This window comes from Pezoporus occidentalis, unplaced genomic scaffold (assembly GCF_034315485.1).
Source record: "Pezoporus occidentalis ecotype Australia unplaced genomic scaffold, CSIRO_AGI_Poc_V1 ctg326, whole genome shotgun sequence".
Taxonomy (NCBI): domain Eukaryota; kingdom Metazoa; phylum Chordata; class Aves; order Psittaciformes; family Psittacidae; genus Pezoporus; species Pezoporus occidentalis.
The window spans coordinates 135,045-156,683 of record NW_026915224.1 but is presented as its reverse complement, the minus strand read 5'-3'; the positions used below and the strand labels follow the sequence as shown (position 1 = coordinate 156,683).

General features: G+C 50.7%; 1 protein-coding gene across 4 annotated transcripts in view; it reads right to left on the bottom strand.

Moving 5' to 3' along the window:
• ANKRD11 (ankyrin repeat domain containing 11) overlaps nucleotides 1-21,639 on the bottom strand; it is a 153,632-nt gene that overhangs the window by 65,846 nt on the left and 66,147 nt on the right. The window contains exon 3 of one of the 4 annotated variants that reach the window (XM_062628956.1): nucleotides 17,623-17,785. The exons of the other annotated variants lie outside the window; for them this stretch is intronic. The gene's annotated coding sequence lies outside the window, so the exon portion shown is untranslated. The remainder of the gene's footprint in view (nucleotides 1-17,622; nucleotides 17,786-21,639) is intronic. 4 annotated transcript variants of the gene reach the window in all.

The following is a 21,639-nucleotide window of genomic DNA, read 5'->3' as shown; positions in this document are numbered from 1 at the left end:
CAAACTTGTTTGCGTCCCTGCTCCCCAAAACCTGTGTAATTACACACCTACCAGCACAACTGGTGATTGTTCCACTGCAGGCTTCTCTCAGAGTCAGAGATTTCCCAGAAACCAGGGTTTAACAGAAATCCTGCTTCAAATCTAATTTGAAAAAGCCTGGAGGAAAAAAAAACTAACACCCTGGCAGAGAACCCACACACAGTGTGAGGGAAGGCTCAAGAACACCTGCTCCAACACAACGGGTAACGTCGACTTAGGAGAGTTATCTGTAAATAAGAAAATAAACAGTGTGCTGATGGGCTTTATCACTGACTCATGCAGAAACTGGGAACAGGAACAGGGGCAAACTCTGCTCCAAGGTCGTGCTGCCCAGCCTGTGCCCTTGCTGAAGAAGAGTTACAGCAGGGAGAGACCATGCTGGTGAGCAGGCAGAGTGAAAGGGGCATATTCTGAGTTGCCTCATGTTGGTACCTCATTAAGATCTTAAACTGTCTGTTTAGGGAGTCCCTCAATCAGCCATCAGTGTAAGACACGAGAACAATACACTTTTTGTTTTCCTCCACTGGTTGTGACCCATATTCCTGAAGTCTGTTGTGCAGGATGTGACCTGGCCGGCTAAAGAAACCTTTGCAGTGCCCTCCACGTCAAGCTGGCGTGCTGGGAGGCAGAGAAGGAAAGTGGAGAAATGGGCTTAATAGGATTTTCAAATGTCCAAAAATATCTTTAGCAAGCCCATTTATACAGAGCCTCAGCACTCGCTGAACTTGAAAGCAGAATTTGCTGTGTAAAGAACACAGCTTGCATGCTAAGCGGGCCTGAGGAACACTGCTCCCTCCTGCAGCACAAAGACACCGGCTGCTTTGCCCTCTCCTCTGGATAAACGAATGGAAGAGAAAGGCCGAGTGCCACCTTCACCAGGGCAAGGAAGGTGCCAGGGGGGTTAACGCTGGTGAGGTCCCTTGGGTGCAGCAGTGGCACGCTCGCCTGCAAAGGGACCAGCAACTCAAGTTCATTCTATTTGTGAAGTGCTCTGCGTTATAAATAAAATAATACTAAGGCTAGGGAAAGAAAATGCAGACTTGAGAGCAGCCTCTGAAGAAGGATGCAGCACGGAACCAGAAGCAAGAAATTCCCCCCCCTCTCTCCTGTGTAGGTTGGGGGTTTTTTTCTTCTGTCAATTAAGAGTTGCAAGGAAATCCAGTGAATTGAGATCAGCGGCGTTAATCGTTATTGCATTTGAATTTAATTAGCATTATTTTTTAACTACAGGTAATTTACAGTGCCTCACCTCAACGTGGAAGTGGGGTAGTGCCTCTGCGCACGAGAAAACCACCGCGCCACGGATAATCCTGCCGCTTGCTTGCTGCCTTTAATTTCTGTAATCCCTGGTTACCAGTTCCAGCAGGACTGCCATGGTTACTCCCTGCTCCTCTGATCAAAGCTCCTGTGCACTGGAGTGGCGGCGCTTCTGCCGAGATGCCAAGAACAGAGAAGCCCCTTTCCCGAGCGCTCGCTCAGGTGGGATGCAGGGAAGGAAGGATGGATTCCTCAGAACCACGGGGGAGAGAGAAGGGGATGGTGCAGGAGGACGCTGCCCAGCGTTGGACCTGCTGATGAACGTCCCATGCAAGGAGATGCAGCAGCATCTCCTCCTTGCTGCCTTTCTTCCCCTTGTACAAGCTTAGGCTATCGGCCTGCCCTCCGCAGATCTCTACAAGGTCTGTTTGGCATCTTTACCATCTATCTTGCTTTTCTGGAAGTCTCCCTCGGTAGCCTGTATCACAGTTTGTGAATCGCAGAGCTCTGGGAGTCAAATCTTCACAGAGACCCTACAGCTCTGGACTGCTGTTTCATCATGAGAACTGCTGTCACGCCGGTACAGCCACCTCATCCGCAGAGCTGGCTCCTGTCTGCCTATGGAGTTGACCTGTCACTGTCACCCAAGAAACTGATCGATTCAGAGGGTCACACTGCAGTGAAGAGACACTCTGAACACTACCTTGCGTGGGCTGAGCTGGCTTTCCGTAGGGGCCTCACGTCTCCAATCAGCCAGCTCTCCAAACTGGAGATGGCCAAAACCTTCCAGCATTGTGAATGCATTTCCTAAGCACCAGGCCTGGTAGCAGCGAGGCACAGGATGGATGGACCAGCCAACCACAGAGGTGTAGGTGAGACTGCCTGGCAGGACCCATGAACAGTTTGAGGTATTTTACATGCTACAGCCCTATAAAAGCTTTCCTGTGTCCAGAGTGTTTGGGAATCTACACCAGCAACACCCCGAACCTCTGCAGGGATGTACACACCCTACAGCTGGAGAGAACAGGCATCACCTCATCACCTGAAGACTTCTGCAAGGTCCTCTCAGCAGCACGTGCAAGGCTGAGGGGTCGATGCACCCCTGGAAAACACCTTCCTCTGCTACAGCCCCTCCTACCTCCATTAGGTCCCACTGCAGGGTGGCTTGTGGTGCTGCACTGACTCAAATGGTAACAAGAAGGCAAAAGAATGGTGGCCTCCACTCACCGAGAAGGGCACAAAAAGGCTGGTGTGAGTGTCACCACAGCTAAGAAACACAAGGAAACTGCAGGAAAAGCTCTTGCATTCACCCTCTTTTCTTCAGGGGAAAGGGACCAACACCTTTAAAAGCAAACGCTCCAACACCCTCTGGAAGCTGGTGCACACGTGCCTGGAGATGAAAAACATCACGGCACAGGTAAGCTGTTTACTCATGACTTATCACACCATCTCCCATCTAATTGCATAGCTAAACGGTCAGTCATTTTAATCCACATAAGCAGCTTATGCTTTCTTATGTAGCTCTGCAGCGTTGCTCACTTCCTGATTTGGAAAGGGTAATTCTTTAGGTCTTTCTCTAGAAGGTACAAACCCCACCATTTTCACAGAAACCCTGCACAGAAGAGGTGGACACAGGACAGATGTCTCCTGGAAAGGGGCCCCAAACACCTCCTTCACACTCAGTGCCAAGCAATGCAGACGATTTTCTGTTAAGAGATCACAGCAATTTCACATCCAGATGCAAGCCTTTGGTATCAGGGCTTGCATCTGGCTGTGAATGACCAAGTGTGTTTCTAATCTTACCTTGAATCATACACTTAGCCAAAATCTGGTCATTATCTTCTTGAAGGGACCTTAAAGCTCATCCAGTTCCAACCCCTGCCACAGGCAGGGACACTTTCCACTAGAGCACCTTGCTCCAAGCCCCTGTGTCCACCCTGGCCTTGAACACTGCCAGGGATGGGGCATATTTGATTTTTTAGATTACATTTTCAAGATCCTTGGAGACCCACACAAATGAGCACGAAAATCTGCAAGGCTCCACCAAAAAGTGTGTCCCCATGTGCGCAGAGACCCCCCCTGCCTCCAAAGCCTGGAGCTGACAAAGCACATTTTAGCTTTCCCACACAAACGTGAATAAACAGAGGTAACAGAACATATCTAAAGATGAAGGAAACCAGGGTCTGGGTTACATCAAGCTCTTTTCAGTGCTGCATAACTACAGTGTTGAAAGTGAAAGCTGCCACATGAGAGACCGGAGCTCTGCACGCTGCTCGCACGCCTTCCGCTCACAGCCACAGCCAACGGGAGATTCCTGGCTTGCAACACCAGAGAACTTTACCCCCAAAAACCACCATGAACTTAGGCCGGTGACCCCAAGCCAAGCTTCAAAATCATTCCAGATACCCAGCCAGATCAAAAGTCCCGAGCTGGAACCGCCTGCCTTTGATACTCTAAACCCTGTTACCGACACCGGGTGAGACCATGGGGCTGAACTCTGCCTGCGAGAATTCTTTAGGTTGATACAAAATTTATTCCACCATATGTAAAATTCATCTGTGTAGTCGCACACCCTTGTAGGCTTGAATGGGGCGAAGGAGTCTTTCGACTCCCAGTGCAATTTATTATTTAAGAGCAGTAAAATGACAGTGCTGATAGGGGAGCTGCAGTGATGTAATGGGTAATGCAGCTCCGCTCGCTGCAGGAACCGCGCTGTACATTAGCGTGCTGGCGAGGGTGGTTGCTCCTATCAATTATTTATAGTGTTCTGGCGCGCAGCCTGGAGAGGGTCACATCGCTGAAAGCTAACTTTATCTGCATTGTTCCCAGCCTCCTGCCCAGCTGTCACTCTGTCCCTAATTTAATACACCCAGCGCGATGAGGAAGGATGCAGGAGTGCTGGGTTGGGCCCAACCGAGCCGGAGGAGAAGGCAGGCTCTGCCTGTGGGCTGGTGAGGTCTCAGTGATCTCTGTTATGGTGCTGGTTGGGCTGTTTAAAATCTGTGTTTGAGACTCACCTCATTGCTGAGATGGAACCCAAAGGGTTTCGGGGCATGTGTGTTCAAGAGGGGTGACAGGTGGGACATCCACAGTGCGATGGGATTCTCCATCTCAGTAACTGTGCCACACAAAGGGCAGGCTACACTATGTGTTTTCACAGAATCCCAGACTGGTTTGGGCTGAAGGGACCTCAAAGCTCCTCCAGCTCCAACCCCTTCCACTGGAGCAGCTTGCTCCAAGCCCCTGTGTCCAACCTGGCCTTGAACACTGCCAGGGATGGGGCAGCCACAGCTTCTCTGGGCACCCTGTGCCAGCGCCTCAGCACCCTCACAGGGAAGAGCTTCTGCCTAAGAGCTCAGCTCAGTCTCCCCTCTGGCAGGTTAAAGCCATTCCCCTTGGCCTGTCCCTGCAGGCCCTTGTCCAAAGCCCCTCTGCAGCTTTCCTGCAGCCCCTTTAGGCACTGGAAGCTACTCTGAGGTCTCCCCAGAGCCTTCTCTGTGTAATACAGCAAGAGCTATTCAACCATGTATGTAGATATTGGGGGGGGGAAGAGAAAGCACTTGTCAGCTCCCCAGAAAATATATTAAAAATTACAATACATAAAAGGAAAAATATCACAATTTTTTTGTTCCAGCTATAAACTGGAAATGCACAGCCAAGGGCTGATTCTCCTCTATTTTTCCACCAAGGGACTCCCCAGGCCTTTGTCCCTACAACTCACCAGCAAACCTCTTCCACTGTTCACCCCAAAACCAAATCAACCATGGCCACTTTTCAGACCTTTGAAACATGCTCTTAAACACACTATTCATTTGGCCCCATATCTGTATAAAAGCTATTACATTTTTATCTTTAGCTGCTTCAGGGTTTTTGTTACTGCAAGAGATGCTTCCACAGGGAATCACTCTAGCAAGTATCAGGTACAGGAAGGTGAGCTGTTGCTTCTGCAGCTCCCACACCCGGTCCTTTCCCACTGACCAACGGGATTCACATATCCTATACGCTGCATCAAATACCTCTCCCATGCCTCAAACTAATGCCGAATCCTGCTTCAATAAGAAGGCAGTTTTCAAGCCTTGTGAAGCCAGGAAAACAACCTGGGTTTTCCTGCAATTGGGACTGGATGCCTTGTTTCAAGCAACAAGCACCACCCAGGTTTGGTTCAGAGGCACAAAACAATTCCGGCGATCAGGACTGAAAACAGCACCTGGCACCATCATGAACAACACAACATTTGCACCAAAGGGAAGTTGCTGGAAAGGCACACACAGGCCCAGAGGAAGCAGGTTTGTTCTGCGGCACAAACCGGGGCCCAGGAGAGCCTCCTGCTGCAGCACCATTGGGACCGGCACCTCCAGCAGCACCCAGAACATCAGGAACAGAGAGGGGGCAGCACAGACTCCACCCAGAAGCTCGGGTAAGGCAAAGGCGACAGCTAAATCCATGTGTTTTCATATGGTTCAGCCCAGCACAAGACAGAAAACCATAACCAACCCTCTCACTGTGAAAACCAGCATTTTCAGTACCATAAAAACCTGACCCAAACGCCAAAAGGGGGGAACCGGGACAGCCATGGAAGGAACAAGCGAGTGTCAGAGACGGCATCACCAATGAAAACCAGATTTTGACCAGGAGCTGAGCATGGAACGTGCAGACCACGCTCTGCTGTCACTGAACCGGAGTCTTCGGGGCCTTTACATCCTATCCGAATCCAGGATTATTTCCATGGCAACTATCTGGAGAACTTATTAAGTAAAAAAACCCAAGAACAGTTTGAACACACAGAACCTACATTCATAACGTGCTGACTAAATTAGCGGCGCTAAGGTTTTCAGTAATCAAAATAAATCAATTTCTAGCAACTCAGATCTTCTCTTTGTCCCAGCTAAGAAGAAAAGCCTGATAGTAACATCAGTGTGGCGGGAGGAGGAGGAATTACAGGTTTTCTAAGACCTATACAAGCCCTATATAAGGTAAGTCTTATCCCATTCAAGTGGTTCAAGAGACATTATTTTAATATCTGACAGTTCAAGGGCTGTTAAATAAGGCTGAGTTTCCACGAGATGATAAAACTTCATTGCAAGGCAGATACTAGAGAACCAAAAAGATAACAATCATGTGGCACCGATCGGTTATCTAGTAGAAATCTCCACTGAATCACCTCAAATTTGTATATAAAAAAGCATAATCTGCAACTCTGCCCTGCCAAGCTTTGTGTAGTGCTGGGTATCGCTGGCCTGCCCAAAGCAGGCTTGGACCAACGCTGTCCCATGTGCACTGGGTGATGCAATACATGCAGCAATTGCCTGCTCCTGCCTGATCCCAACCCGGCTCCTAGTGTGTAATCATCTTCCTCACTTCATGCAAGCATTAGCTGGAACAGGACAGGAAAATTCAGTGGTCCTTTACCATATCTGTGCTGAGGTGCTGGCACAGGGTGCCCAGAGAAGATGTGGCTGCCCCATCCCTGGCAGTGTTCAAGGCCAGGTTGGACACAGGGGCTTGGAGCAAGCTGCTCCAGTGGAAGGGGTCCCTGCCTGTGGCAGGGGTTGGAGCTGGAGGAGCTTTAAGGTCCCTTTCAACTCAAACCAGTCTGGGATTCTTTGATTCTATATTTAGCTTAAAAGATTCATGAGTATGGAATATTTGCTTGGAGAACAGACAATTTGCTTATTAGAGCTAATTTCAAATAGATTAAAAAATAGCAGAATCTGATATTAAAACACTGAAAACAATTAATCTTTCTTAATTCAATTATTCTGCAACCAAATTCCTGTTTCCTTCCAGGATCTCTCTGCAAAACAGCAGAGGAGGCGCGACAGAGCAGTGGGGAATGGCCGTGACCGAAGGAATATGCTTGTGCCCCCAGCAAGGAGCACACCCCCCGTGCCACAGGGACTGGAAGGTGGCAATGAGAGGGGACAGGGACATGCCACACATCAGGCTAGGACAGCACCACGCAAGGGTGCAGGCCCTGGTCACAGGCTTTGTGCATTCCTTTCTCAAACTCACAGCCCTGCAGTAATGGAGTGGCTGCCTCGGCACCGAGGCTTGTCTGGGCACTGCAATAGCAACCACGGTTCCTCCTAAGCACGGGGGTGATGAGGACATCACAAAGTTCTGGCAGAACGCGAAAAAAATGCTGCCCAAAAAATTTCGTAACAGCAGATTCAGAGTGAGAAAATAAGTCTTAACAGGAATGATTTTGAAAGTGCTGTTAAAGAAGTGGTTAAATGAACCGTTGGCTCCGTCGTTAAGTTCAGCTCGGGATACTATAGGCATTATCGATTTACCTTACATCAACCTGGAAACTCATTTCCAATGGTTTCTAATGGAACCTGGATTTTCTCAGGCCTAATATGCCTCGTGAGGTTGAGCCTCCTGCAAGGAAATACAATACCACAGGATTAAAATGGCAGCTGTCAGACAGACAACAGCCCCATTCATTTAATGAAGATAGCCCAACGGTGATAGGGATTTCTAAAGGCTACTCCAAAAGGGTGCTCTGCAATTAAATAGAGTGGTAAGACCATCGTGGTGAGCATGGCCTTATGAGTACCTATAGATAATGGTGTGCACCTGCGACTCAGGATTTACAGAAACCGAAGGGAGGTTATTTAAAGTTTATTTCTGCAATATCAGCTTGCACGCACTATCAATAGGCCTTTGAGAGGCAATGCTGATTAGTGATTGGAGCAGAGAGGGGCAGTTTTGGACCCCAGCTCCATTGCCTGCTCAGCCACGAACATACAAAGCATTTTGGCAAATGAGTTTTTCAGCAGCCGCAGCTGTACGGCGCGCAGAGCAACACTCCGGGTTCTATTCTTAGCCAAGCAGGGATGGAGACAGCAGAGCAGATGCACAACCAGTAAACAACTCTTCCCTACAAGCAAAGCCATTTTAAAGGAGTAAATTCCCTCCCAAACAGATGAAGATCTCTGTGAGGGTGCATGAGCATCAACCCCATTTGCAGGCACTCAAGAGTGCCCAAGAAAAGGAAGTTTTGTGGCCACCTGAGCACAGGAACGGGCGACCCTGAAAACAACCAGACTGCAAAGCCTTCCTCCCCATCACACACCGAGCTGGAACGGCCTGTGTCCCGAGCACCATCCCGCCTGCCTCCAGAGCAGGACCGTTCCCCGCTCCCAAGCATCACACACTGAGGAATGCGGGATGGAAGCAGGGAGCAGGGGAATGAGGTTTTGACCAGGACAACAAACCACCAACCCTCCATCTCTGCTTTGGCAGCAAGAGCTTCACCACTCAGGGAAACACAGTCTCTTCAATAAAATGCCCTGTAGCAGGCTCAGCCTACTGAAATACTGGTCTGGTTTTCAGCCAGTAAAAAGAGTATTATTCCTTTATGGACCTGCAGGGAAAAGGTTTTTCTCAAGCCTCAAGAGAAAAAGACTCCTTGAATACAAAACCAAGCAGGGAATTGGGTAGCCTGAAAGGAGGCTTCCAGAAAGGTGTAAGCATAGAAAACAGAAGCTCAGAGCAGGAAGGAAATTGTAACATTAGCTACAGACTTTGAACGCACATGCAGATCTGCATCACCAAACACCAACAGTGAGCAAAATACTCTGCCAAAGAACATACCACACTTGATCCTCAGCTATTTCCAAACTTCATCTGCAAACGCATCCTGTCTCAAGACAAATGAAAATCCAGACATGACAGATACATGGCAATTAACCACAACCCTTACGGTTTGTAGTGCCTCACGAGCAGACTAGCAGTGCCCTCAGCCCCAAGACATCCTGCGGAAGCAACCGGCCGCTTGCAGAAATCACCCAGCACTATGTTCTGCCCCTTCTCCAGTTCTGCCCGTCTTACCCCGCAGCTCCAGGAGCTCCTGCCTCTGCCGTTGCCCCTTCCCTTCTCTTCCCATTCTCCTCCCGCTCCTTCCCTTGAAGTCACCAGTCCCACTGCCCTCCCTCCTGGCAGCGGTGCCAGATGTCAGCCTGACCCGCAGCCGCCCGTTCGGGTCAGTTATCAGGGTTATGGTGCAAGGGGAGCGATGGGCTCCAGAACTGCTGGCAAATAGAGCACCAGGCTATTTCTCCTGGTAGCAAACCGCCCACAGCAGACCTGTAAGTCTGAAAGGCTGCTCACGCACACAGCAATGAAAGCCTAAGGCACCGAGAGCTAAGTAAGGTGACCCTTGACTATGTTAAGCATCAGTCATTCGTAGAAGTGTCACTTACTGCACGAGGGGGATGGATGACTTGAATGCCTCCTGCAAGAATAACTGCACACTGAAGGCAAGGGCTAAAGTTTCTGGAGAAGGGATGCTGCTGTTTGCTGGGAAGGCGATGCTGCAGCACTCCAAGGAGATCTACTCAAAGACTCTGGGCCGCTGCAAGGAGATATCAGAGGCACTCATCGGGGAACATCATGTGTATTTAAACCAAAACCAGACCTGTATTCTTGACCAAAGTCCACTCCTTGAAGGATGTGCCCTGATGAAGGAACCGCTCCAAGGCAATGGTATGCACTTTGCTGGAAGGAGAGAGGAAAGCTTCAAGCCTGACAGAAACCAGGGCTCAGATTCCTCTATCATCCCGAGACTGCACCACAGATAAGGATGCGTCAACTTTTCCATTTGAGCACTCTCCCCTCGAAGGTTTATAGTCAGAGTGAAAATGTTTTGGCCAGGTGGAAACTTAACATACAGGCTCCCAAAGCAGGGAGCAGCCCAAGTACATAAAACATCACAGTGTCACCCACCCAGACTTGGTTTCCCCCCATTGGAAAAAGAGAAAAACTCATTTTCCTCCCCACTGAATTCTCCAGATTCCTCTATAGCAGATAAGCAATACCCCTCATAGGGGCTGGGGCTGCTCATCTACCAGAGCCCCCACAGGGGCTGGGGCTGCTCATCTACAGTCCAGTGCCCTCACATGAGCTGGGCTCCTCATCTACAGTCCAGATCTATACAAAGTGCCCCGCAACATCAAACAACCCAAGGGACTGAAACACAAACAGATTAAACATTAACCCGGGAGCTAAGCATAGGGCATTGCGACCTCAGCGCTGCAATCCTGCTCCAGCCCAGTGCTGCTGGCCATGCCCCAACCTCTCCCACTGTGCTCTGCTTTTGGAGAGGCAAAACTATGAAGATGGTCCATGGAAAGCAGTCCCCAGGCCAGGGGCGGTAGGCACCAGTCCCTGCTCCTGCTGGGGTGCAGCACCCAGCACCCAACTCCACATGCTGGGGACGTGGAGGGTGATGGGGAAGTATCTGGGTACCAACGAGCAGTACAGTGAGTCCCCCTTTGCTTCACTGCAGTTATCCCTGAAGACGGAAATATTTGTGCTTGTTTTTCTGCTGCTGCTGAGCAGCTATGAAATGTCTCCCACTACAGAGGACCGGAATAAATCCCAGCTCCTGAAGCAGCATCTGAAATCAGCTTCTCTCCGATCTCCATCGCAATTTCAAACCTTTAATTTACTCCAGTGAAGGCAATGTTTGTGTTTGTTTACCGGCCACAGAGGAGCTTCTGAGCACTGGTGGTTTATCACATTCACCCAACAGATACATTCTGGGGAGCCTCTTGGACTGGCCACGACTTGTCACAAATGACTGGTCACGAACTTTTCCTCCCTGTCCCCATGATGGCAGGCACACACAGTGCCTCCAGCAGCCTTTTGGGGTCTCCTGAAAGGAGCCTGGCTTTCTCCTTTCCAAAGTTCAAATAGAAAAGGAAGCAGAAAGGAGGAAAACAGCCTGATTTTCTTCTCCTTCCCCTGTTAAACCTTGGAATGCTGGCCTGAACCGCAGCATTCCTTGCCCAGGGAAGCACCCCGGCAGGCTCTATGGAAGGGTGAAGGCCATGTGGAACCCGGAACACTTTCCCCCAGTACCTTCCATGAATTTAGGATTCACTGGTGCACGTCAGTGAAGCAACTTTGCTCTTTCTAAAGGAAAGGGACAGATTGCAGGAGAAAACTCTATCCTAACTGCTGCCAAATTCCACAGATTTAGTTATTAGTAGGCAATTAGGAACCTTTATTAACACTTCCTACTATGTTAAGCTCCATTTGCACCGCATCCCTGCGCCAGCCTGGACGTTTCCGATGGAGCGGCACCCTGGCTCCAACGCACACGTGGCATCACGTACCAAAAACTGTGTCTTCCTGCGCGCTGCCTCCCAGGCCCCTTCCCTGCAGATGTATTTAATGTGGTTGTCTTATAAAATAAATCTCAATGAAAAAAAAAACAGATATTAAAAACGAGGGAGTAGGGGGAGGTAAATAAAAAGCGCGGCTGCACAAAGGGAAAAACAGTTTTGCTCTTGTTTTTTAACTCACAATCAACATCTGAGCTATTCAGGAAACTGGTGCACTGCCCTCCAACCAACTTCAATTAGGGAATTCAAAAGCAGTCAGACAAAAGAATGCCTGGGAGTTACTGCACCGCACAGAGATATTTTTAGCAAGAGCTGGGAGGCTGTTTGTGGGACACTGCTTTGCTTCCACTGCATTTCAGCTTTTGTATTTACATTCACAGGACAGTAAGATTTACTAGGTCAGAGGGAGAAAAAGAGGAGAAATGACATAAATGATGCAAATCATTTTGCTTTGTGATACTCTAGGAAGGTATCTGAGCAGAAGCTGATGGAGACCAGAGTGAAACACAACATTTGCCTCCATCTGCTTCAGAAAACCATCTTTCAGCTGCAATCTCAAGTCACTCCCTCTGAAGGGGTGATGTAAAAGAGCACACACAGCCCCAGGAAGGTCTGGGTGCCCTCTGCTCAGCATGGAGCAAGCTGCCTTAACCCACAGCAGAGCTGCAGCCAGATCCGGCCACTGACCTCTCCCCACCCTCTGGTCACCAGATGGCTTCACAAGTGTCACGGCAGAGACGCTGCCACACGAAGACACCCACCCCAAGCCCACGGCCACAGATGCTGTTTGGCTCCTCAGTCCGGCGCAGCCGTGCACGACCCAGCCCCAGCGCTTCTGCTTCCGAGAAGCCATTTATTTCCTTACAACGAGAGGCTGCAGCCAAGCTCACGCCGTGGGGCTCGGGCAGAGCGGGGCGAGCCGATGCCCAAAGGCAGGGCTGGTGCTGGGGAGGCAGCGGGCACCCACCGCCTGCGCCATCGCACCGCTCCTCCAGCGCAGCCCCCTCTTCCGCTCCCTCCCACCACTGCGGCAGCGCAGATGGCAGCAGTGTGACCTCGCTGTTCCTGCCTCCTTGTTTTGATCCTGCAGTCTTGATTGTTCAGGCTAATCCCACACTCCCAGCCTTGGCTGCCAGCCAGGACTGTTATTAATGGCACAAAAGCTTCTCATTCCAGCTACTTCTACATCCGCTAATGCTGTTGTTCCCTTCTCTCGCTCCCCCTCTCACCACATTACAAACTGGAGCCGGAATATATTTTACAAGGGGAGGGGGGGAACCTTTCTCTGATCATCCTTGCACGCCGAAGGCTCCACCAGAACCATACAGGAAAGGGTCGTCTGCTCCAGCAATCATTAGCAATGCCAAAGCAGTAAGACCACCCCACTCATCCAGCGATCGGCTCCAAAGCAATAAACAGCACACGGATGTGGGGAGTTTCCAGCAATCCCTGAAGGAAACACAGGATCCCAGGCAGAAGTAGGCACAGCTGCCCTGAGAGCCCTAGGGATGGGCTCTGCTGCCCAGGGCAGGAGGAACACCGATGCTGACCAGGGGGACAGGGACAGGCAGCACTGTGGCCACAGAGGCACGGCACCCATCTGCTTTCCTGCCCCTGCTCTATGGAACTGCATTTAAACAACTGTGAAGCCCTCATTAAAAGCCCACACTAAAAGGCTTCAAACTGTTGGCAGTTTAGCCCCTCACACACCAGTCTTTCATGGCAAGTCGTCTCTCCCTCCACAAGGAACCCAAAGTCCCCTGTGCAGAGCCAAAGAGCTGTACTCGGGTACATGCCCCGTGTCTGGTGAAGCCCACCACACCGAGTGCCTGCCCTTCCCCATCTTCCTTGGCTTTAAACTCCCTCCCAGTGAGAGGTCTGCAGGGCAGAAGCCCTGTGGGGCGATGCTCCACTGGCCTCACAGACCAGGGGGCTGCTGGCACGGTACTGGGGTGCAGGTCTCACATCAGCTCGACCCGCTCGGACCCAGCGCTGGTTTGGAAGGGGATGGGATGAGGATATTCGTATCAATGCTTTCTGATGTACCAGGGACCAGCCAGCAGTGCCCACTATGCACAAACCAGCCCCTGGGGCACAGCTCACAGCGGCTGCAGCTGCGACTGATCGCCCATAAAGTCTGGTCCTGAGTCAGCTGAGCAGAGCAGGGCCTCAGCACACACTGGAGGCCCCCGGGCTGACAGTTAATGAGGTTTAGAGCTGCTCTGAACTGCAAACCCAGCAAGAGGCAGTGTCCTGGGACCCCCCCCGGGGGGAGCAACCCCCCGATCCCGTGGCTGGGGATGTGCTGCATGCGGAGCATCACGTTGGAGCCGTGTCTGAAGAAACCTGCCTGGTTTTCAGCCCCAGCCGTCGCCCTGGTGAGATGATTCACCATCCTGCCCTCGATACTTGTCAAAACGCGGGGAAGGAGAAAAGCAGCTACGGGCAAGTTTCTTCTGATGAGGAAGGTCAGTACGTTTTTAGTAAAGGGCTCTTTAAAGATAATGTCATTTCAGTATTTACACATGTTAAAGAGGTTACAGAGACCCAGGCGTAATGAAGTCAAAGAAGGAGAGGACAATAAAAGCATGGCTGGGATACCACAGTGTATCTCCATTGCTGTTGGAAGGTTGGAGCAGCAGAGGAGGGGATATTCCACACAGGAGGGGGTTTAGGCACCAGGAACCACAGCCTACTGCTCACTCACGAAACATCAGTAGCAGTATCTCTTTCCTTAGATCCAACAGCTTGGTCTCTTTTCCCTTAAACCCAATGGCATGTGTTTCCCTGCCCGCTGCTCCACTGGCACGCTCAGCCCAACAGGCTGGTGCAAGCCCCTTGCTCCCCCCATCCGACACAAGCACTGCAGCAGTAGCTCTTACTTTACGTGTAGCCCATGTTTACCAGTGCACAGGCCTGATTTAAACTCCTGAAGACACCTCCAGCCTTTCGCTATAGCAACCCCAGCAGATCTTCCCACTTTGGGAGCAGCTTCGCACTGGAGCTCTGTATCGGTAGAGGTTAAAACGGACACAAGAACTTAAATACGAGCCAGCAGCTCGCGGTGTCAGCAGGGGTGCTTTGTAAAAGCCCTGCTCCAAAGGCAGAGCTCCAGGGTGGCTCCCTCATGTGCCACAGTTAACCCTCAGGATCGAAAGTTCTCCCGACATGCTCAGCTCCCAGGAGCTGCTCTCATTCTCCTTGGCTCTGTGAGCACTGGGTTTCTGTGACATGCACCACACACCATTTACTTCAGGACAATTGAGGGTGATGGTTTGGGGATGGAGGGTACACACCAACTAAGCGTACAGTACACGAGGGCACCAGGAACAGAACGTTTATGTCAAGCTTGGAATTACTCCTCTACTGTGCTTGGGAAAGATCTGGCGCCTGTTCCAAGTCGCTGCGCTTCGGTGCAGACGGTGCAAGAGGCAAAAAAAAAAAAGAATCTTTATTTAAAACTACTTAATAGTCGCAAGATCAAGCAGAACAAGTGGAAAAGCATGTTCTGAGCGAAATGTTACTTCTAGAGCTCAAATGGCACTTAAGTCCACATCAAAGAACGTTCAGCTGAGGTTGCAGAGAGCCAGGAGAAGGAAGCAGGGAAACCGGCCTGGATTACTGGATGCTGGGCAGGTGGAACCGCAGGTATTTAGCACAGCAGCACCACTAACACATACATTGGAGTGGCCTCATGAAGCAACTGGGTGTTAAGAAGTAATTAGAGCAGCAGGCAAGAGAGTCACAGACATAAGGGAGAGAAGTGAAGAAAGACCAACAAAAATAGTTCAAATTAACAAAATCGCTTCCAAAGCCAAAAGGCCTCATTGCACCCATCTCAGCTAACAGCCCCACAGGCACAGAGAAAACTTCCCAGGGTTCATCCCTGCACTTTCTGCAGATATGGACCAGCAGCTACAGCAGATATTTAAAAACCAAGGCAGTATTTAAAGCAGAGCCTAATACCCTAATATTTAAAGGATGCGAGGTCTGCTGCAGCCCTGTGATAGGCTGTTCTCATGCTAGCAACCTGCCTAAGAAACCCAGTGCTTTCAGTCCCATTTCTTTAGCTTCATCTTCCAGCCAGCAGGGACCTTCCTCTATTTCAACACACAGCCTGGAACAAAGCGAGCGGGATGGGTGTCAGACAAGGTCGGCCCGAATCCGGAGGGCAGCAGATGTTTAGAAGGCGACTGCGCTCCCAGCACCCTGCCCAGGCTCTGGCAGTCATTAACAGACAGGCTTCCAACCCACCAGATGCTCTGAACTTTCTCCTTGCTAAGCTTGTGTTTCCAAGTCCTAGCACATGAAATGAGTCTTCTGAGCCCCATTCAGCCAACCAGCCTCTTCTTTTCTCTTTGCTTAAGTGAACACTATGTTAATCTCATTAGCTATGCTGTAGCAAAGCCTGTCTGTGAGTTGGTCGCACCTACTACCCAAATAATCTTCAGCAGCTCCCGTAACACAGGGAGTGCTCTAACCCCAGGGGTACTGGGGAATAAGAAACAGTACTGGGTTTAGGATAAACCCAACCTTATGGTGCCAGGCCAATGGAAACAGCAGCAACCCAGAGCATCCCTTCTACTCTATCCCAGTGGTGAGCAGTGCCTGCTGCTAGCCTTACCCAGCCTTTGGCTCCAGCACACCCACACCTCAAGAATGTCCCTGCACCACACCTACACCTACTCACAAACATACAGCCCAGCCTCAGCACCTCCAGCCCCACACGAGTCTCCCCTGCACATTAGCAGCAGCACGTAACGGCTGATGGATGCTTCTGCTGAGCTCTCCCATTTCTGTACAACAAAATACTGAGGGTTTCAAGTGTGGATGGACATCATTTGGAGAGCACGACCTTGATCCTTGCTCATGGCATCACCAGTGCTTAGGACATCCCTTGGGGAGAACCCAAACTAGAAATCCCAGCCAGTGTAGTCTTTAGTTCAGACCCACCTCATGTTCATGATCGGACACAACAGAAACACTCACATTCTGTGACTCCAAACAAGCTCACATGGGAAAGCACTGTGTTTAAAAGACAAATGTCACCTGAGAGCAACACACCTACATGGAACGCTCAGGCCTGCACCTGGGGAAACAATTTAATCACCAGTTTCTGCTTCCCCATGGGAGTCAAAGCACCTCCTATGTCCAAAGCACCGGGTCGCCTCTTCTCCAAGAAGAAGTCACTTCTGACCTCGCACATGAGGAGATGAAGAGATGCCTTTGGCACCAGTGCTGCAGCAGGAACACGGGGACAAGGTGGGTGAGGATGGTGAGGGTGGCAAAGCCCTCTCTAAGGGCAGGAGCACTGATATCTGCGCACACACAGCCTCTTCTGAAGAGAGGCAGCGGCATCAGGGAAGGCACAGCGGCCAGGAGGGATGTCAAGATGGGTGGGTGCAAGGAGCCTCACAGTGAAGGTCTCCCCCCCACGAGCCAGGGCCCCACAGGAAGCAGCACCTTCACTGATGTCTGTATCACTGGCATTAATTCCTGTGAGCTTGTCTGGTAGACTGGAGCTGACAAAACACACTGGGCAAGAACAAGTGAGATTCCTGCTTCCTGGTGTGTATGATCGAAGGGCACAAACAGCAGAGGGAAAATCCACATGCTGCCCTTCACAAGGAGCACTGACCAGATGGGTCTGTAAATGGGATTAAGAGGAAGACAGCTCTACTGCATCCAGCCCTCTCCTCCAGGGCTGGAAACTCACCCTTCTGACAGCCAGGTCTCCACAACAGGGAACCAGCCTTCTGCTTTTACCCTCTCTGTTATTCCAAGCCACTTCATCCCTGGTGTTTACCTCACAGACCTGCCATCTCCCCCAGCTCACAATTCCTCCTCTGGAAAGGCTCTGAGATGCACATTATACAAGATACACAGAAATAAATTGTTTTTAATCCTCCAGATTCTAGTGCTCCCAAACAAGGATCTTAAAGAGCTTTGCAAACAATGGATTAAGCTTTAAGACTCACTGAGAGGTCAGAAAGTGCCTCTCTCTCAGAAGCAGAGGAAGGTGAGCAAGGCTGTAATGCAACTTTATCATCACTGCAGAAGTGACTTGTTTCTATAGGCACGAACACAATCCATCACTGGTCTAACGACACCTTTGCCATTTTGCTCCAGACTCTGAAGCAGTTTCAATCCCACCATAAGCTTTCAAATGCCAAACTCTTGTTTTCTTTCCCACCTTAAAGCATCAGGGTTAGGGTTATCCTAACCACCACCAGGTCCTGAAGTTGGGGACGGACACGAGGCTTCACTAGTAAGGTTTGGTGTCAACGTGGCTTTCCTCCACAGGCACACAGGAAGCTTTCTCAGCGTGTATTTCCAGCAGCTCACTGGATGCAGTCCTACAGAGAAAGGCACCTTCTTGGTTAGCTCCTCAGTGTTACGACGACTTTGGGTCACTGGCTACAACCCATATTAACGTGACGTCACGTATTCTTAGCGCAGCCCGGTCTGTAAAGCCCTTATTTTTCTTCCCAACTATATTTTGCATACATCTTGTAAACAAGCTTTACATCCTTTTGATCAGCGCTCTGCACGGAGCCCGGGGAGGGGGAGGAGACTTCCTGTTCCACTATTGCAATTGCTCTCAGCAACGTGCTGTGCTCAGCTCTTGCCGCCCCGTGAGCAGTGATGAAATGTTCTATTTTGGTGGTTTTTTCTTCATCTCTGTAGCAAGCGGGCTGTGTTCTAGTCCAGCACCGCTGCTGAGCTGAATGTGGGTTTTGACATTCATTTTAAAGCGGCAGAGCGATTTGTTGCAGCATCTCCTTTTGAGGCCATGATGGCCAACTGAGAACCCAGTTCTCCAGCCAAAATGCCTTCACACTACCTGGCTTCTCTGTTTCCTTGCCAGCTGTCTGAAAGCAGACATTTTTGCTGAAGAACTTGTTTACAGAGAACCCAGGCTCCTGTACACGGTGGAGCACAACCACCGTGTTTTCTTGCTATTGCTTATCTGCTGCAGATAAGTCCAGTTTCTGCTTGCCCAGAGGCAAGCAGCCAAACACTGATACCTCCTCATACTTCATGGTGACTTCACACGCCCCAGCCCTTGCTTCTCCTACGCCTGTGGCCTTCGGGAGGTACAGCCTGACCAGACCATGCACACACACAGCGCTGATAGGAAATACCCTGTCCTTGTTCCAGAAACACAACATCAGCTGGAGCTGCAGGAGGCTGTTATCATCCTCCTTTTGGAAAGGCCAAACCCCTCCCCAGACTCTGGTGGGTGCTGGAGGCCTCCAGAAGTGTAAATAGTTAAAGGCAATCTCTGGTGCTCTCTTGTGACTCCAGCTCACTGCTTCCACGTCCTCCCTTTGCCAGCTCATGTGAGGAGCTTATAAAATCAGCACGCTGTAGGCAGCAACGCAGGAATGTTATGGAGTCAGTTACTAATACAGTGTTTTGCATATTGTGTTTCAAACACTACATGCTCCTACATGTTCAGTGTCAACAGGGGGAAAAAATTGTCAGACCAAAATGAAATCTTCCTAAAGTGAGTTATTCGCTATCCAGCAGGCTACCAGGTGCACTGCGAGGACCCCGCAGGGATAGCCCAGCATTCGTTCCAACCCTTTCCTTTAGAGAGCAATCTCAGTTCATTTCCTCGTGATTTCCCTACTCTGCCTGCAGTCAGTGTGCCTCCCAGCTCTGCCCACTGTGGTCCAGCACAGGCTTCCACACAGTCTGCCACCAGCACAGGTATCACTCGGTCAGAAACACCTTGTGCTCATCAACGCAATGAGCAGTGAGGACCTGGCAGGTTTAGGATGCAAAACAGGGAGGGAAAATACATGCAGCACACACTCTTCTGGGCGAAACCACTTCCAAATTCAAAGGAAGGCATTTTGTTTCCAACAAACAGAACACACTAGATGAAGCTGTGGGTGTGCTACTCTTACAGATGCTCTATGTGAACCGAAATTTGATGAAATTATTACAGAAACACTCCACCACCTCCCAAAATAAGCATCTCTGTGTGCCTCTGCCTGGCTAGATCATGAAAAAAGCCCTGCATAGTGGAGCTCAGTTTCCATTTCCTCACACACTCCTACCAGGGCTGAGCTTGCAGGCAAACGCACCGACCTTTCCTCAAAGAAATCAGTGTTTGCTGTTCCTTATAAATTTGCAGGATTTTGGCTGGCTTCCACTTCACCCACTTTTGAATACGACGCTCCCCACCCCCACACAACTGTTCTGTTCTGAGGGATGACAGGCTACCCGAAAAAACAGAGGAGCGCTCCAGCATCCTGCCTGGATGGCACCGCTCCGGCAGCAAAGGAGCACCGGGAATGTCGGACCAACCTGTTGCAGGAGCACCTCGCTGTGGTTCAGTGCACCCATTCTTCCTGACCTCCCTTTGAAATGACATTCTTCCAGCACTCCTTGTGCTCCCGATTTTCAAACAATCATTTGAGGCACATTTTAACTCTTTATTATTTTCCTACGGAAAACATCGGACCCGGGATCCCTTGTGAAGGGCCCCCATGGGTACCAGAAGGATCACGCCGCAACCTTGCTCTGCTTTTCCACCACTGCTGATGTGGTACACAAAGAATGAGATTTTTCAATTTGTTTTGTCCACGAGCCAAAAAATTCCTGTTAATAGGCTGAATATGGTGCCTGTGCTAGGCTCCCACCGCTCCCGCTCAACTCCTGCTCACAACAGGCACTACCTACAACACAGAGCTGGCCTCCTTTTGCAGGAAAATAAGGCCAAACCGGCTAGAAAGCATGTTTGGAATCTGGAGATTAATTCCATGTAAACTAATGCATTCAAACCTCTTTGTACAGCTTCAGAAAGGGCTGTCTGAGCCCGGCGAGAAGTAGGGCAGCACATACCCATGCCGTAGGATGGGGAGAGCTGCCTCCATTTTGGAACTCTTTCCTAAAGCTCACCACCGTGAATGCAGAAGCCGCGTCCCGCTGCGGCCACCCGCCCGTGCCATGGACCATCACCGCAGCCCATCGCAGGCGCTGCCCACTGCTCACAGGCAGGGAGCACGGGGCCAGGGGCAGCCTGCAGGGAGACAAAGAGGGGCCAAGAGGGCAGGGCAGCGGGTCAGAAGGCAGGAGGGCTCCCACGGGAGCCTCTGCCCTGGACCCGCAGCTTTTGTTCGTCGGAGAATGCCGGGAGCAACAAAGCGCTGCGAGGCCATGGGGGGACCCATGCTGCTGCCTGCTCCTGCCCTGCCACAGCACTGCCCTCGCCAGTGGCTCCCGCTCCTCTTCACCGCTTCGCTTTCTCTCTCTGGGAGATGAATTATTCAGAATGAAACCATTTTGAACTCTGTGGGGATGCTGAGCAAAGCTAAGACGGGTGGTGCTGCAGAGGAAGCTGTCAGGGACAGGACCAGGCCTTCCTCACACAGAAGGCTGCAAGTGCAATTACAGCCAACCCCACCTCGAACCCAATGTCACACAACACAGAAACAACCGAAACGAAGCTCTAGGAGTTCCCATCACACCCAGAGACACCACCTGAGTGGAAGGCCCAGGAACTGCTATGCCAGTCCCACTCACGGAGGCTCCCACAAAGCCACCCCACCAGCGATGCCTGAGCACTCTCCCTGTACTTTCTTCCTGCTGTCATGCTATAAGGCAGCAGAAGTAAGGACAGCCGAGCAGGGCATGGTCTGCATGGGATCTTCACGTGCCAGGGCAGCTCCGCACACTGCACGCTATTGCCATGCTTAGGTGGGAGGCGACAGCTCCCATCAGAGACACGCAGGGCTGAGGCCATGCAGGTGCCCCACAGCCAAGACCCTGCCACACTGCTGGGAGGACTGGGATACCCTGCAAAAAGCAATGGGCATCACAGGAGGGCTGTGGAGGACAGGAGCTCTCTTGACATGGGATGGATCCAGCACTGAGCTGCTTTCCACCAAGACTGCACCAGTGGGACTCTGTGTACTGGGCTGCCTGACGTGCAGCACGCAGCCACTGTGGTTTGCACCATAGACACAAGCACCAGTACGGTATTTGGCATGGGGCCCCACCATACAGCTGTATTCAGGTCCATCAACAAAAAGGTAGCTCAGAAGAAGCAGGGTTTTGTGTTGTTTTGCTTTTAAACAAGGAGGCAAAATAATGAAATGGCCTGGAAACTATTCTACATTAAAAGTCACTATAGCACTAAAACCCTAGCTCTGACAGTTCTGGGTGAAGCCCTTTGGAAGTTACCATGGTAGTCGAT